The sequence below is a fragment of the Schistocerca gregaria genome, chromosome 8 (genome assembly GCF_023897955.1).
Source record: "Schistocerca gregaria isolate iqSchGreg1 chromosome 8, iqSchGreg1.2, whole genome shotgun sequence".
Taxonomy (NCBI): domain Eukaryota; kingdom Metazoa; phylum Arthropoda; class Insecta; order Orthoptera; family Acrididae; genus Schistocerca; species Schistocerca gregaria.
The window spans coordinates 497,712,244-497,729,853 of record NC_064927.1 but is presented as its reverse complement, the minus strand read 5'-3'; the positions used below and the strand labels follow the sequence as shown (position 1 = coordinate 497,729,853).

Sequence of the window (17,610 nt, the reverse complement as noted above, 5' to 3'; positions counted from 1 at the left end):
TCTGACCGTCTTTTTCTCAGAAACTATTGGGTACTACGGATAATCGGAGGATGATGTTCGCTTATTTTGCCTCCTCCTTCATTGAGCGAAATTTTTGGGATATCTGGTTACGTCACCACCTTCGTGAGAGACTGGCTGGTACTTGCATCACGTCATCAGTGAAGCTAAGGGTAGAACCGTAAGAAGGAGGGAAAGTAAACTGTACAATTAACGAAGTGTGAAGTGCGTCCTGCGCGTACTGCGTTGGAAACAGTAGGACACGTTATTGTACTTCAGTGTAAAGTGTGCGTAAGTAACTGGAAGTAGGATGGTGCTTATACTGAGCATGGGGCTGTGATGGCTCGGGACGTGCCGCGCTGCACGATAAACGGAGGGTTTTTCACACTGCATTTGTATACGTATCGCAGTTTAGTGGCAACAGCTGCAGAAGGTGTGGGTGTAGCTGCAGAGATCGAAGCTGTGATCAGCCGCTGCAGGCAGAGGGAAGACACTGGTAGAAATATCTTGTTTTCTGTTTTGTTTCTGTTGATCTGACACTTTCGTTTCAGTTTCTACGACTCTTTGTTTTGTATTTCCTTTTTTAGCATTGATTTTTAACGTATACTACATAAAACTATTATCTTTGTTATAACGATGTGAGAGTAATACATTGTAGAAGAGTGATTGTACCTCGCAACATCGAGTGAAAAATTAACTCAACATCCGCGAAAAAATATAGGTCCATTAAGAATAATAGATTGTGCAGTTCCATTTGCTCCCAGTTTATTTTCCAAGCTAATTATGTGTTTGTAAACTGGCGTGCGGTGGCGACGATGACGATACATGCGACGACGAGGCATAGTGCTTCAATGCTGTTGCAGATAGAGCTCACAGCGGAATGATTCCGCTGGCGTGCGCTGCCCGCTTATATAGAGAACGTATTTAACTACTTTCACTAGACACAGCGCAAAAGCAGGTTTATAGAAAGCTAAACTGCTAGTTTGGTAAACACAAATCGTGCAGTTTGCTCACAGTGTTGGACAGCGGTAATGATAAGAAAACCAGTTTCGACATCAAATGGTGTCATCTTCAGGCCCCAAGCGTAACCTGCTGTCCACAATCTTTTTCATGTACAATGAACAGAATCGTAAGCAGCGGATTCAGTACCTTCCGTGGCAATAACAAACCCAGCATGGTACGGAATTCAGTTAATTTTGACCCGCTGCACACGATTCTGTTCATTGTACATGAAAACGGTAGTGGATGGCAGGTTACGCTTGGGGCCTGAAGATGACACCATTTGGTGTCGAAACTGGTAGCACATTTTAAAAGGAACACACGACGTTGGATTCAAATACAGTCGCTGGTTTTGCTATCGTTATTCAAGTACTTAGTGCCCGGGTACAGCCCCACTTTCCTAGATGGATTAGCAGAGAGATTTTCCTGCGAGGGCACAGCAAGCGTGTGATCTAGGCAGTTCCAGTGAAGAGAGCGAATCACCTGCCACTCCAGGATGGTCACCCATTTCACCGGATTGCTGATGCGGCTGGTCTGCTGCCAGTAATACTGAAGCAGTCAGCAGGCCGCTGTGGCTGAGCGGTTCTAGGCGCTTCAGTCTGGAACCGCGCGACCGTTACGGTCGCAGGTTCGAATCCTGCCTCGGGCATGAATATGTGTGATGTCCTTAGGTTAGTTAGGTTTAAGCAGTTCTAAGTTCTAGGGGACTGACGACCTCAGATGTTAAGTCCCATAGTGCTCAAAGCCATTCGAACCCTGAAGCAGTCAGTATAGTGATGTTGTCAAAGCTGTATCGAAGAGGGTAAAATGGATCTGTTACAGATAATTTTCTAATGGCGAGGGTGAAAGACATACAGAAATCTAATGTTTTAGACATATCGTGGACTATTATCCAGGAACAGAATATTTTTGGTTTCTTATTCTCTTGGTTGTAGGAAGTATCTCCGCAAGTTTATGTCTTTATTTAATACCATCGATGGCTGGTTAGTATTGCCATTCGAAGAACATTTTTCAGCTAACGGACATGATTTTACACTGCACTTCTGCCAATACATGGGATACTTGCTTTGAATGTATTGCAAACTACGCTTATTTTGCGTTCTTCAGCGATCAGGCACCAATTTTCACACGCAGCACTGCACTTTTAAACGTACAACGATGTTTTTAAATCTCAGCCGCCATTTTTGTTCTTGCTAGCATAGCAGTGGAACGGGCAGGGTCGCCGAACAGCAATTATAAGCAGCATGGCACTCCACCAATGTTTTCCATTTGTAATCCCAATCACGTCAACAATTTTTATTTGCTTTATCTGCACTCCAATGTGCGATAAGCGCAGAGGTGGAGATGCACAGTTCCTTATCAGCGTATATGTAGCGATGTACAGGATTATATGAGAGCTCTCGCTGCGGCATCTCTGGCGACGGAAAGTGAGTCAACGTGAGTCAGTGGGATGCGTCCACAGCATCGGGACATCAACCTCGGCGAATCCTTTGCGGCGTAGCTGCGTCGAGTTTCATCCGAAGGTAAGATGGACGTTACACAGCTCTGAGATGCTTACCCATGAAACACTGTGTGGGGCCTCCAGTAAACAAGTGCTTCTTAACTTAGTTCTACAGTTGCCATCACTTGGCAAAGTGGACCTTATTGCCATCCTTTCAACTAAAAAACTTGGGTAGGACGGGGAATCTTCGGATGGAGAGCGCATTGATGTGCAAAAGTGGTGCTCACATTTTCCTGCTAAACGGCTCATTTGCGGCACCAGTCGTCATGTCAGGTTGTGTCCTATTACTGTATTACTCATAACTGGTCGAAATGCCACGCTGTCCTTGCGAATTTTAGGCAGGTGGTAAAGACTAGGAGAGACGGGTGCCTTTGTACATTCTCTAGGCGAAAGTAACTGGGAGCGTGCTGTTCTTGAAGAGCTCCGATGTTCATCACTGTATTCTGGCAGTTGGGTCTTTATTCAGTATGCAGATTGCAGAATCGCCCAATAGCTTGTTCATCTTGCTGTCCAGAGATGATGATAGCTGCGTTTCCTTTTTCTGCTGGTAAGGTCACAACATCAGGATCCTCACAAGGGTATGGAAGCGCTGACTTCTTCTCAGAGCACGGTCGATCTCTCGTCGGATCTCCGTGGCATTGTCCGCCGTGGGCAGTTACAGGATTTCCTCTGAAAAGCTGAAAAATATGGCTCTGAGCACTATGGGACTTGACATCTATGGTCATCAGTCCCCTAGAACTTAGAACTACTTAAACCTAACTAACCTAAGGACAACACACAACACCCAGTCATCACGAGGCAGAGAAAATCCCTGACCCCGCCGGGAATCGAACCCGGGAACCCGGGCGTGGGAAGTGAGAACGCTACCACACGAGCACGAGCTGCGGACGACAAAGCTGACGATGGCCAGACGGGGCAGGTGGTGTCCTCGAGGTGGACGTGAAGTTCAGCGCCTTTGTCAAAGACCGAAACGTCCACATTAGGCAGAGGGAGGATTGTTCGGGGGAGGAAACCAGGCAGCGAGGTCATCGGTCTCATCGGATTAGGGAAGGACAGGGAAGGAAGTCGTCAGTGCCCTTTCAAAGGAACCATCCCTGCATTTGCCTGGAGTGATTTAGGGAAATCACGGAAAACCTAAATCAGAATGGCCGGACGCTGGATTGAACCGTCGTCCTCCCGCATACGAGCATTTAGGCAGAAGCCTGTCCGTTAGATTGCATGCTGCCATCCATCCACGAAGTTAATCTTGTAGTTTCACTGTCTTCCAGTTTCTCTTTACCACTTTGTCCATAAAAAAATTGTTATCCTTCTCGTATTCTGTTTAGCTGAGAGGGCCATTTCTGCCTACGTTGATTCTATCTTCTATTTTAGAAATATCTACTTCTGTCCACATACCGTCATTTTGAAATCTCTCCACCCTCTTGCTGTCTCAGAAATCTCTTTTATGATCCGTGTATCTTACTGAGATGTTTGGTATTCATTACCCAACTGGTACAAGCTTCACTTTGTAAAATTGCATTCCGGTTTCATTTTTCTTGTTCCTAGAGAGCTTCTTCAGATTGTCCCATATATGGACTGCTTAGTGTCGATATCAACATCAGTGTCGTAAGTTAAGTGACTGGCAACGTATCGCAACTGACACACATACTCATTATGTTTTATTATCTTGGGTTTTTTCGCTAGGACTGGATATTTGTCTTTTCTGTTGTCTTGATGTGCACAAAAGACGAAAACTATGACTTTCAAAGGTAAACAGCCAGTCCGATCAAAAGGAGCCCTGTATAACAACGTACTGCGCACGCTTTTCACTTAAAATACCTTACCGGTCACGAGACTTACGAGACTGAGCCCTATATCGATCTACAACTGAATTAGGAAACATGGGACAAGCGCAGAAGTTCAAAGGTAGCAGTCTCACGCTGATCCAGTGTACAGGACGCTGGTAACGTTGTTGTAGGATTTGATATCACGCGCAAAACACAAAGAGAAATAAACTGTATACGACCACCTGGTCATAACACTGCCGTTGTCAGTGACGTCGTATGAACGGAGGCGACACAAGCAGGGTAATGATACTTTAAAAACACTGTTATGATTGCAACAACTTGCGCGAGTAGTGGAGGTGCAACGTCTGATAAAAAAACTGCTGGGCAGGAGGAAACGGAATCATACTTCCGGGTTGAGAGAATATCTCATGTTAGCTCAGAGATTAGAAAATGAAGTCATGCTTGCAAAGAATTTACCAGTATGCCGTTGCAATCCCCCAGGCCTGGATCCCCGCATTGTCTCCATTGGGAAGTGTGTCACAGAGCCATTGCATCCTCTTCTGGGGCGAACTGGGTTACTCGTTCTTGGTATCCTGTATCTTACCTCGGGCATGGATGTGTGTGATGTACTTAGGTTTAAGTAGTTCTGAATACAGCAGTACGTCAACATCACGCAAACAGGAAAGAGACATATTTGCCGTGTGTGTAGACGGGCGTTGTCTTGTTGAAAAACGGCACCACAGTACTGCCACGTTACAGGTAACCCCTGAGAACACAGGATGTCGCTGGCTTGCCGTTGTGCCGTCCAGAGCTCCCTCAGTAACTACCACTCGTGACATTAAATTATACCCGATGGCTCCGTACGTCATGCCAAGATGAACACCGCTGCGCCTTCCTATCACATAGGAAGGATGGCGTCTCTTCCCTGGTTGCAGCCAAATAGTGTTCGACTTTGGTCTTGGGAAGTGCTGAACCAAGGTTCATCATTGAACACAATGTGGATGACTTCCGTCAGCAGTTCATCCGTCCCAGTGATGGCAACCAGCCCAAAACCCAGCAACGTGTTTTTTGGTGTTATAGTCCGATACACGAACGATGGCGGTTGGCGCGTGTGGAGGCACGGACGAGCATCGTATTGTTGATTCCAAGCGACAATTCCAGTACGCACTTGCGCGTGCTTTCCACTTGAAAGATTATATCCTGCAAATTACGTCCCTCCCTTGCTTATCCTGAATGTATCACTTACCACCACCATCTGTGATGATGACTCGCAACAAATGGAATTGAAATTCACTAAACAATTAGCTACGATCACGTTTAATACTCGCATTAACTACAGCAACCAGAGCAGGGCGCTCAGAACCCTACTGAACGCCCATCGGCTGTCGGAGAATGCGTGACGTAAGTGCACAGAACAAGCGCAAACTCCACCGCCATCCAACTATAGTCACAGCCTACGCATGGGACGTTAATTCCTTGCTCTGTACGCTGTTGGTCTCCGACAGGTGATGCGGAATGGCACAAAATGTTGCACAGAGTCCGTTTCCTGTTCTCGGATGGCAGGCGCAGATGTGGAGAGGTTGCGATGTCCTTGGTGCATAATGTGGCGACCTTCCATTGTGGTGGTAGGATTTAGTCCACGGGAACCTTGCTGACGAGTGCGCTTACCCTCTGGTATCCACGCAGTCCAGTATCTGGCCGCTGTCACATTCGAATGCCCCACAAATCTGGATATTGCCAGATCCGACCAGGAGGCCATACGGACATCCGCAAGGACGCCCCCTTCTGAATTTTCTCAGATGCTGACAGCGCTGTCTCAAACGAGTACACGGCATCTCTGTGTCCTTCACAACGACCAGTGAGTATCAGTCGCTATCCGCGCCTCCTGTATACCATATCAGGCCTGATGACAAAACTAAACACGGAAAACTCTTAATGCGATCTGGCGGCCGTTCTACGTGTCACAGAGAACTGCAGCTCTGTAATCATTTAAGTACCCGCTGACGGTGTGTACGTGTACGACGTTAGAGTGGTATCAGGTTGTGCCTTCTCAGAGCTTCAAATTTTTTGCTAGGCAGTGTAAATAAAATAATTGCAAAAATTTTCTTCTTGACGTGGTCATCATTTCGGTCAAGGTCGTCCATACAATGGTTCGTTGGGGAGGGGCGTGGGGCCGTGAACGAACTGCACGTATTGATCTTTAACATTCCAGGAGACGAGTGGTGACTTGAAAATAGGCATTAAGCAAGTTCCAGTATCGACCCGGTTGAAAATCTGCTACATAGTACCGACTTTTAAATCGTTTTCTTGAAAGAAAAACGCCTGACTATACAATACGAGTATTTTTGTTTCCTTCCCCTAAGAGTTAAGGGGGGCCGCTGTCCCCCTGGCCCCCAGGTACAGGCGTCCGTAAGTTGGCCAAAGGTAAATATGAAGTCATGTCATTTATGCTTACAGCTTTTAGCTCAGTCAGTTCTGCACTAGAGTTTTTCACCTCGTACTGATACCTTCTCCTGTCTCCATGACCATTGCAACTTTGTATGATTATCACGACAACACTTAGTACCGCTATGTCGTGTGGGTGGCTAGGGCCTCCTGTAAAGGTAGACCAGTCTCCTGAAGCGAGCCACTTCGACGACTTGCGTGTCGGTGAGGACGATATGGTGATGAGGACAAAGCAACGCCCAGGTGCCGAGCAGAGAAAATCTCTAACCCAGTCGGGAATCGAACCCGGGCATCTCGCATGGCATTCTGCAGCGCTTACAACTCAACAATGCAGGCAGACAATACAGGTGTCACATCACAACCATCACGACAGACCTTATGTCAGTACTCACTCGTACGTTACTGTGTACTGCCGAACAGTTTAGGATAGCAAACGACCAGTGCTAGAGATGAGAAATGAGTATACTCGCTGTAGAACTCGCCAACTGGTCCGATGACGTCATCTACGAACTCGAACCTAAGCTAACCTAAGCGTCTCCGCCACTGCCCGTTCATAACTGCAGACTCGTCGACTGAGTCTTGTGTAGCTCAAGTCGACTCCAGCAGTGTACAAAAAAAGGAGTACTCGAGTTCGAAAACTTCAGAGTTTTGCACGATACTCTAATGAAGGTTCAGACGGACGTAGGCTACACATTGTGTAAATACGTGTGGTGTATAAATATGAGAAGTAGTCACCAAACTACGCATAGGCATGCAGCCGCCATGGGTGTTTCACGGTGTTGCGCTCCACGCCCAAACTGTGACGTAGGTCAGGCTCTGTGGGCCGTATCTGATGAGTGACGGGACAACAGCTCGTTTCCTTCCTAATCTTCCAATACTTGTCTGCAAGTAAGACGTTTCGGTGGGCATGGAGCATATTATTACCAAGAAAAAACTTAACTTATTTTCTTGATACCAGCATTGAAATCTGATTTTGCAGGACAGAGCGGATCAGGTTATGGTTGTGGAGGGGGTCGTAATCAGTTACTGTTAGTTGCACAAAACACCCAAACTTTTTTTTCCTAAGAACCACTTAATTACACATTGCCTTAAAAGGGTCAAATTAAAACAATATGGCTGAAGGCCTAGTTAAGAAAACTTGCGATACCTCCTGGGTTGAAGGCCCAAAACCTCACGAAAAACAAGAATGGCTCAGGGCCTGAACACAAGTTATAAAAATTGCTTTAAAGAATACAAGCGGCTGAAGGCCTTATCTTAAAAAGAATACTTCACGTAAATACACGGCTGAAGGCCACACACAAGACACTGAACAACTCAGGACTTTAGGGTCTGGATAACAAGAGTATCAGATAGAGCAAACTTTCAAAATTTTAGTTAGGTATTAAACAAATCAATCTTCAAACTTTAATTTAAGTCAGCTGAAGACCTTATCTTAAAATTAAAACAAATAAAATTAATAGACGGCTGAAGGCCTCCCACAGTACATCAGACTAAAATAAAAATCACAGTCTAAAACCAACAAAGCAGTGCTGCTCAGAAGTGTTCCAAGGGTCAGCCTGAGGAGGTGGCTCTAACGTAAGGTGAGGTGGGGCACGCAGCCGAGAGTAAGGTTAAGTAATCGGATGGCAACCCGACCCATGGGCGGCTGACGGACAGGCCAACAACCTAATCAATTCCCTTCCGCCTGACCAAAGGTATGACAACCGAAAATATCAGCTGAGGACGAAGATACCAGCAGCACTACGTCTTCAAAATTGGCGTCTAAAAACAGCCAAGGCTCAATAACCACTCTTAAGAAAAAAAATGAACAAACAACTAAAAGGCTGTCAAACTACATGCCGTGCCGGACAGCATCAACACAGCGAGGAAAACACACTGTCAGGAAACCACACTAACAACCAGGGCAGGTAACTGGGGCGTTAATGGCCGCAAGGCAGAAAATACCGCTGGTGCACTTCATTGATAAGGAACAAACAATTTAATAGTGAAATACCATACAGGAAGACGGTTGCAAAATTTCGCCAATTCCAACACACCATAGTTGCTGCTAGCTGGAACGGACCAGGAAGCAACAACCTTCAATGAACGAAGAGATGTCACAGCAGTTAAGGTCTCATAAGAGGCTAACTGATCACTCCACTCCAATGTCCAGGTTCGGTGGGCGACGAACTTTGTAGCTCTCGCACCTAGCGCCTCACAATCCGACCACGTGTGCACGCCGTCAGCGGTCCCAGCCTGGCCCGTGGAGACTTCCTCGCTGCTCTTTCCCATCCGACCGACTGCCAGTGACTGTGGAGCAACAAGGACGAATCACAAGTCGACACGCACGGAGAACCCAGAAGCGGTCGGCGACCAAATACATGTCGTTCAATGAGACGACCGACCGAACGACCAACTCAAGTCAACGGTCGGGAGAGTCATGGCTGTCCGGACCTCACCACTGCTCCGTCCCCACTCAACTCCTGACCCACGACGACCCGGAAATACTAACGGTCGCTCCAAAGATAGTACGACAGTACTCTTATCGATAAGCGCAGCTGCTGCCACTTACGGGCAGGCAAGCCAGCAACTTAGTGAGACCAGTAAATCGAATACGAAACGGAACGGCAGTACCGCAAATACAAGATGTCAAGCAATAAACGGCAGGAACAAGAGCCGCGTCCGGCTCAAGCATACACGCTTCTTGACCACATTCTCATCGTGCATTTCAGTTCTGTACCACGAAAGTTCTCACAACGAAGGGGTGCAGTCAGCGGGTCCGCTATGTCACAGTTGTAATACGTACATGGTTGCAACAAATACCGCTCTACTCGATGCTCCTCACAAGTGTTTGCGTGAAATCAAGGTTCAGAACTTGAGGAGTGTGTTTAATATTACTTAGGAGCCTGCAGCTCACCAGTCCGTGCGCACACAGTGTTCTGTGGATAGCCTCGTCATTTTGCTTAATTTTTGGTGATCTTCTAACATTTCCATTCCTGCAATGAATCACGTTTCATCAGAAAGAAATCCGTACTATACTACACCACACTATGCTACACTAATACCGGATGATCAAAAAGTCAGTATAAATGTGAAAATTAAATAAACCACGGAATAATGTAGATAGAGAAGTAAAAATTGACACACACGCTCGGAATGACATGGGGTTTTAGTATAACAAAAAAAACAAAGTTCACAAAATGTCCGACAGATGGCGCTGGACAGCAAAACGTCAGTGACTGCGCATGACAATCCTATCTAAAAGGAGCTGTAATGAGAGAGAGAATCAGATGCGCCAGCAGTCGCAGCATGGTGACGTAACCTGAAAAGGCGCTTCTAGTGAAGCTGTATTATCAGAATGGGGAATGTGCTAGTTCAGCGTTACGATCCTAGCGCCATAGGAAGGGGATTCGAACGGGTAAAGATCCGTTGACAAATGCAGCTGTGGCGAGAATGATTTCGAAGTTCGAAGCCACGGGTTGTTTAGACGATAGACCCCGTAGTGGCCAACCGTGCACAAGGCGTAATGCTGCTGAGACAGTTCAGGGAGAAATGGAGACTGTAGCGGATTCGTCTATGCACGGGGAAGTCAGCGCTCGTGCAGTCGCATGTCGCACCGGCATTCCATACACTACTGTTTGGTTGGCACTGAGGCGTACTCGCCGATGCTACCCGTACAAAATCCATCGGCATCATGAACTGTTACCCGGCGATTTAGTGAAGCGGAGAGCATTTGCGGTGTGGGCGTTTCAAAAGATGGCGGAAGATGACGATTGGTTGAGTAACGTGTTGTGCAGCGACGAAGCTCATTTCACGCTCCGAGGGTCTGTCAACGCCCACAACTGCAGAATTTGGGCTACCGAAAATCCTAGAATTGTCGTGGAAAGTACATTGTACGACCAGGAAGTCAGGGTATGGGTTGGATTTACCACATCTACCGTTATCGGGCCTTTCTTCTTCGAGGAAATCAGTGATTCTGGTTTTGTAACTGCTACCGTGACGGGTGAGAGGTACGCCGATATGTTACAGAATCGCATCATCCCCAGCCCGGCTGATAAACACCTGCTGGAACGTACGATGTTTATGCAGGATGGCGCTCCATCCCATATTGCTAGACGCGTGAAAGATCTCTTGCGAGCGTAGTTTGGTGATGATCGTGAGCTCAGCCGCCACTTTCGTCATGCTTGGCCTCCCAGGTCCCCAGACCTCAGTCCGTACGATTATTGACTTTGGAGTTACCTGAAGTCGCAAGTGTATCGTGATCGACCGACATCTCTAGGGATGCTGAAAGACATCCGACGCCAATGCGTCACCATAACTCCGGAAGTGCTTTACAGTGCTGTTCACAACATTATTCCTCGACTACAGCTATTGTTGAGGAATGATGGTGGACATATGGAGCGTTTCCTGTAAAGAACATCATCTTTGCTTTGTCTTACTTTGTTATGCTAATTATTGCTATTCTGATCAGATGAAGCCCCATCTGTCGGACAGTTTTGACCTTTTTTGATTCTAGTAACACCCCATGTCATTCCAAGCATGTGTGTCAATTTGTACCTCTCTATCCACATATACTAATAAAGTCAGCCGAATTGCGAACATGATGCGCACACAATAACATCCAGTTCACGATGGAAATAGAGAAGGATGGTTGCTTGCCGTTTTTGGACGTCTTGGTTACCAAGAGAGTGGACGGGTCATTAGGGCATTCTGTCTACCGTAAGCCCACACATACGGACCTCTACCTGCAAGCGTCGAGTTGTCATCATCCTTCACAAACTACTGGTGTCCTTAGAACGTTGGTGCACCGGGCTCATGTTGTTTCTGATGGAGACAGCCTTACAAAGGAGCTGGAACATTTAGAGTCGGTGTTCAGAGGTAATGGTTACTCTCCACATCAGATTAGAGCAGCGCTAAGAAGGAAGAAACGTGACCACTCACATCAAGAAGATAAGGAGCTTTTCAGGTCCAGGGCGTTCCTTCCATACGCCGGCAACCTTTCATCTAAAATAGGCAGGATCCTAAGGAAACATAAAGTAAAAGTAATCTTCCGGCCACCGGCGAAGATTAGTGCCCTTCTCGGTTCGGTAAAGGACGATCTGGGTCTGCGGAAGGCCGGAATCTATAAAATTCCTTGCCAGTGTGGCAAAGCTTACATCGGTCAGACGACGCGCACAGTACATGAAAGGTGCGTTGAACACGAACGCCACACTCGCCTTTTGCAGCCCAGTAAGTCGGCCGTAGCTGAGCATTGTATTACCACAGGACACGCTATGGAATTTTCGGCCACGAAAATCTTGGCCCCAGCGAAAACTTTTTGGGATTCCGTTATTAAAGAATCTGTGGAGATACGCCTAGCGCAAAATCTTATAAATCGTGACGGCGGTTTTCAACTGGACAAGGCTTGGGACCCGGTGATCTCTCTAATTTCCTCTGAGAGAAGACGGTTTATTCTAAATGACACGTCGAGCGACATCTGACGTCTGTTTTTAGCGACGCGGGCGCGCATTCCGACAGAGGGCGGACATGTAGTTTTCACCTTTACGCATGTGCCTGCGCTCCAAAGATAGAACAGTAGCTCCAGAGGGCGCGGACTTCGACAGAGGACGCTCCTGTGACGGTGGCCAATGCGCATGCGTTTTCGCGCCAATTTTTTGCTATAAAGCTGACTCCCGGAACTTGCAGTCTCCAGTGACGCACACTCACCTGAAGATGGCTGGACGATTGCCAGCCGAAATATCGTGGCAAGAAGTCAACGTGATCCGGCTGCAATCCCGAAATCTCATCGAATATAGTACAACATATTTATTGATTTGAAGATAAACGCAAAATATGGTACAGTAATTACTCCCTGGAAAAGCTGTTTACTTTTTGACTTTTGAACTTTATTATATTTGTGAAAGTGCTTTATTTATTACAGTGTTGTACTTAGTGTGATTCAACGTAATTAATACAACGCTTATTCAATTCCCAACGCGTTTTATCCATACTTCCATACTAATACTAGTATTATTGATTGCGAAAATAGCTCATTCTGTCACCTTTTCACAACTGTACTGCTGAACCTATTCCGACGGTATTTGGCATGGGGATAGCCTGAACCCTGAGGAAGACTACAGACTCCCGTAGAGAGTTGTATCTTTTGGAGTATTATTGACATTTGTAAATGAGGTATGCGAGGGTGGGATACTGGCGAGGCTGGCGCGATGCTCGACTACTCTTAGTGCCTGCAAATCATTCCGTGACAGGGCGTACCCTATGTTGTTGTGGGCGTGGTTTATGATATTGAAATCCTACACCACGTGGCATAGCTGGAGAGTTTTGGTGGAGATACAACAGTGAAATCGAACGGTAAGCCCGAGAACCATATTTAGAACTATAACTATAAGCCTCGCAAACGTAAGTCTGATTTAGCTCATATTTCTGAGGGGGCTCAAGCTGCGAAAGTTACTCGAACCCGGCAAACCTTGGAGGAGGCAGCCTCATGTCCGCCGGAACTTGGGTGCCGAACGCCAGGCGGCCTCAAGAGCCACAGGGACGTCAGAACAGTCACTGGTCCGTCGCTTTGTAAACGCTGAGCGACACGCGCCCATCACAGCTTCGAAGACGTTCAAAGACCCACAACGGCGGCGTCATTTAAAAGGCTGTACGACAAACACAGAGTCGAACCTTTACATGAGGAACGTAGGAAGCTTTTAGTGAGGTTACATTTGATTATGACTCTCAAATTATGTTAAGCAGAAACTAGCAGTCATAGGCGGCTGCATGAACAATGTAGGCACCATAAAGTATTACACCGGAAAGGACAAACGGCTGGTATGTAATGCTCTAGTGGCAAAATGTCACATCCAGTACTGGGTGAGCCAGAGGAACAGCTAAAATTTCTACTTCTGCACTAAATCGAGGGATCGTTAGATACACTTAGAAAATATAATGCATGTTTTGAGATTAGATATAGAGCAAAATAACAGAAACGCATTCATTATGTACCTACATTCTGACACTGCATACATTTTTATACATACATCTGCACACCATTATGTACACAGACATATTGTGAAATTACTGGCTTGCTTACCATCATTCATCCTAAAAATTGCTGATATGCCAGCTAAGCAGCGCGTAGCAGATGATAATAATAATAATAATAATAATAATAATAATAATAATAGTTTCCCCTAAAAGAAAATGATTCGCTCTATGGATAGTGATAGAGTAGCGTGGAGAGTTGCATCAAACCAGTCTCAGGGCTGAAGACAACAACAACAACATGGATAGTAAGGTACAGGGAGGGAAAGGCTATTTACAATTTGTACAGAAACCAAATGGCAGTTATAGGAGTCGAGGGGCATGAAAGGGAAGCAGTGGTTGGGAAGGGAGTGAGACAGCGTTGTAGCCTACCCCCGATGTTATTCAATCTGTATATTGAGTAATCAATAAAGGAAACAAAAGAAAATTTCGGAGTAGGTATTAAAATCGATGGAGAAGAAAAAAAAACATTGTAATTCTGTCAGAGGCAGCAAAGGACTTGGAAGAACACTTGTACGGAATGAACAGTGTCTTGAAAGAAGGGTATAAGATGAACATCAACAAAAGCAAAACGAGGATAATGGAATGTAGTCGAATTCTGTCGGGTGATGCTGAGGAAATTAGAGTAGGAAATGAGACACTTAAAGTAGTAAAGGAGTTTTGCTATTTGGGGAACAAAATAACTGATGATGGTCGAAGTAGAGAGGATATAAAATGTAGACTGGCAATGGCAAGGAAAGCGTTTCTGAAGAACAGAAATTTGTTAACATCGAGTATAGATTTAAATGTCAGGAAATCGTTTCTGAAAGTATTTGTATGGAGTGTAGCCATGTATGGAAGTGAAACGGGTACGATAAATAGTTTAGACAATAAGAGAATAGAAGCTTGCGAAATGTGGTGCTACAGAAGAATGCTGAAGACTAGATGGGTAGATCACATAACTAATGATGAGGTATTTAGTAGAATTGGGGAGAAGAGGAGCTTGTGGCACAACTTGACTAGAAGGAGGAATCGGTTGGTAGGACATGTTCTGAGACATCGGGGGATCACCAATTTAGTATTGGAGGGCAGCGTTGAGGGTAAAAATCGTAGAGACAGACCAAGAGATGAATACACTAAGCAGATTCAGAAGGATGTAGGCTGCAGTAGGTACTGGGAGATGAAGCAGCTTGCACGGGATAGAGTAGCATTGGAGAGCTGCATCAAACCAGTCTCAGGACTGAAGACCACAACAACAACAACAACAACATGGATAGACTACAAGTGTTTGGTGGAAGAGAAGAAAAATGCTTGAGGACACTGAAAGGCAGTAGGGACGCAAGGATAGGCAGACATACAGACACACAGACCTAGTCCAGAATGAGATTTTCACTCTGCAGCTGAGTGTGCGCTGATATGAAACTTCCTGGCAGGAGAGCTTCTGTGTAGTTTGGAAGGTAGGAGACGAGGTACTGGCAGAAGTAAAGCTGTGAGGACGGGGCGTGAGTCGTGCTTGGGTAGCTCAGTTGGTAGAGCACTTGCCCGCGCAAGGCAAAGGTCCCGAGTTCGAGTCTCGGTCCGGCACGTAGTTTTAATCTACCAGGACGTTACAGAGACCTAGTATTCTGTGGCCTCAGCCGGTCGAGTCGACGTCGCTGCAAGGCGGCTGGCTCTCGCGTGTGGTGTCCAGCAGGCTCCTAACACTCTCAGCTTCGATTTCCCGGAAACACTGGAGCAGCCCATCTTACTTGAGCAGCATTCGTTACCTGTAAGTACGTACCAGAGTAGTGCAGAAGTTCAGCGGTAGAGATGTGTAAAGTGTGTTGTCGCACCACACGAGGGTGCCTGCCCATTCTTTTGTACAGGGTGTTTCTCCTAATAGACCTCAGACGCATTTTCTCCGGTGTTTCGGCAGATATTTGCAATATTATTATACTGCAGGATTTTATGTACTCATCCCCAGAGCGTCCCGAATTAGTCTAGCCCGATACCCGCTGAATCGATGTGAATTAACGGGGACAGCAAAACACGAGGCGAGCGGCCTTGCCGCAGGGATAACACCGGTTCCCGTCAGATCAGCGAAGTTAAGCGCTGTCGGGCTCGGCTATCACTTGGATGGGTAGCCTTCCGGGTCTGCCGAGTGCTGTTGGCAAGAGGGCGCACTCAGCCCTTGTGAGGCAAACTGAGGAGCTACTCGACCGTGAAGTAGCGGCTCCGGTCTCGGAAACTGACATAGGCGGGGAGGCCGGTGGGCTGACCACATGTCCCTCTCTATCAGCATCCGGTGACGCCTATGGCCTGAGGACGACGCGGCGGCCGATCGCTACCGTTGCGCCTTCAATGCCTGCTCGGGCGTGGTTTGTTCTTAGTCAGACACACGGAGAGTAACCAGCACTCTTGCAGCCGCCACAGCACCGCCATGGCCAGCGCCGGCTGCTACCGCCCGAGTGTGCAGCGCTAGTAACTCGCTGCTGGGTTGCTGTTCCTTCTTCGTGTTCTTACCGTGCATGTTAATTCGCGCCAATAAAATGAATATCGGACTGGACTCATTCGGGATCACTCTCTCGAATCATCATCATCATCATCATCATCATCATTAGTATTCTATAGAAAGGCAGGTTTTCAATGGCAGTTCTCCAGGCTGTCCGGTCTTCTGCCATTCTCTTCAGGTCTGAGTAATTTCCTCTTCTCTTTATGTCGTTTATTATCTTGTATCTCCTTCTTCCTCTCAGTCTTCTCCCACAAACCAGTCCTTCCAAAGCATATGCTAGCAAGCACTCGCTTCTCAATGAATGTCACAACCAGTTCTTTTTCCTTTCTCTCACACCCTTGAGCAGACATCATCTCTCCCCAACCCTTTCCAATACTCTTTCATTATTCACTCTTTCCATCCAGCTTATTCTCTCCATTCTCCTCCACATCCACGTCACAAATGCTTCTAAACTTTTTTCATCCTCTCGTCTCAGCGTCCATGATTCTGCCCCATACAGTGCCACACTCCAGACAAAACATTTCCCAAGCCGTTTCCTTATACCTTTATATAATTTTCCACATAAGAGTCTCCTCTTTCTGTTGAATGCCTCCTCCGCTATGGCATTTCGAGTTTTCACCTCCTGGTGACATCTCACGTCCTCAGTTATTGTGCTTCGAAGATATTTAAATGCACTTACTTGGGTAACGGTAGATTTTCGTATTTTAATATTGGATAGTTTGCGTATTGTACTCATGACCTCCCTCTTTGTTTTTTGCCGTGTTTATTTGCACCCCATATTCCACACAAGCTTCATTCAGATCTTTCAGCATGTTATTCACTGTCCGCTTACTTCCTGCCATTAATGCCATGTAATCTTCCACCAATACATATTCCTCTTTTTTTATCTAAGCCTTTCGCAAGAATCTCTTCAAGGTATGCGTTAAACAATAGTGGGGAACGACAACAACCTTGTCCAACACCTCGTCCAATGCTGCTTCCTTCTGACATTTCATTTCCAATCCTTATCCTTACTTTATGGTGTAAATACAGATTCTGTATCTGTTGTCTCTCTTTCCAGTCTACTCCATTCCTCTTCAAAATATCCATCAGCTTGTTCCACTGAACTCTGTCAAAATCCTTTTCTAAATCTATAAAAACAGCAAGGATTTCTCTGCCCTTTTCCATATATCTTTCCCCAAAGTGTTTAACGGACTAATAGCATCTCTTGTTCCTTTTCCTCTTCTAAATCCGAACTGTTCCTCTGCAATCCTTCTATCCAGCTTGTCATATAGCCTCCTGTTCAACACTCTCAGCAACACTTTAGCTGCATGAGAAATTAGCATGGTTCTATCCTCTTCACATTTTTAGTTTTTCTCTCTTTCTCTGTTGGGATCATAACTATTGCAAGAAAGTCCTCAGGCCATTCCCCTTTCTCATATATC

General features: G+C 46.2%; 1 protein-coding gene and 1 non-coding gene across 2 annotated transcripts in view; both read left to right on the top strand.

The window, feature by feature from the left end:
- Nucleotides 1–17,610, top strand: part of LOC126285344 (uncharacterized) — a 336,600-nt gene that overhangs the window by 199,015 nt on the left and 119,975 nt on the right. The gene's annotated exons all lie outside the window — the stretch shown is intronic.
- Trnaa-cgc (transfer RNA alanine (anticodon CGC)) lies at nt 15,206–15,280 on the top strand. The gene has a single exon. It is a non-coding gene; the product is annotated as a tRNA-Ala (tRNA).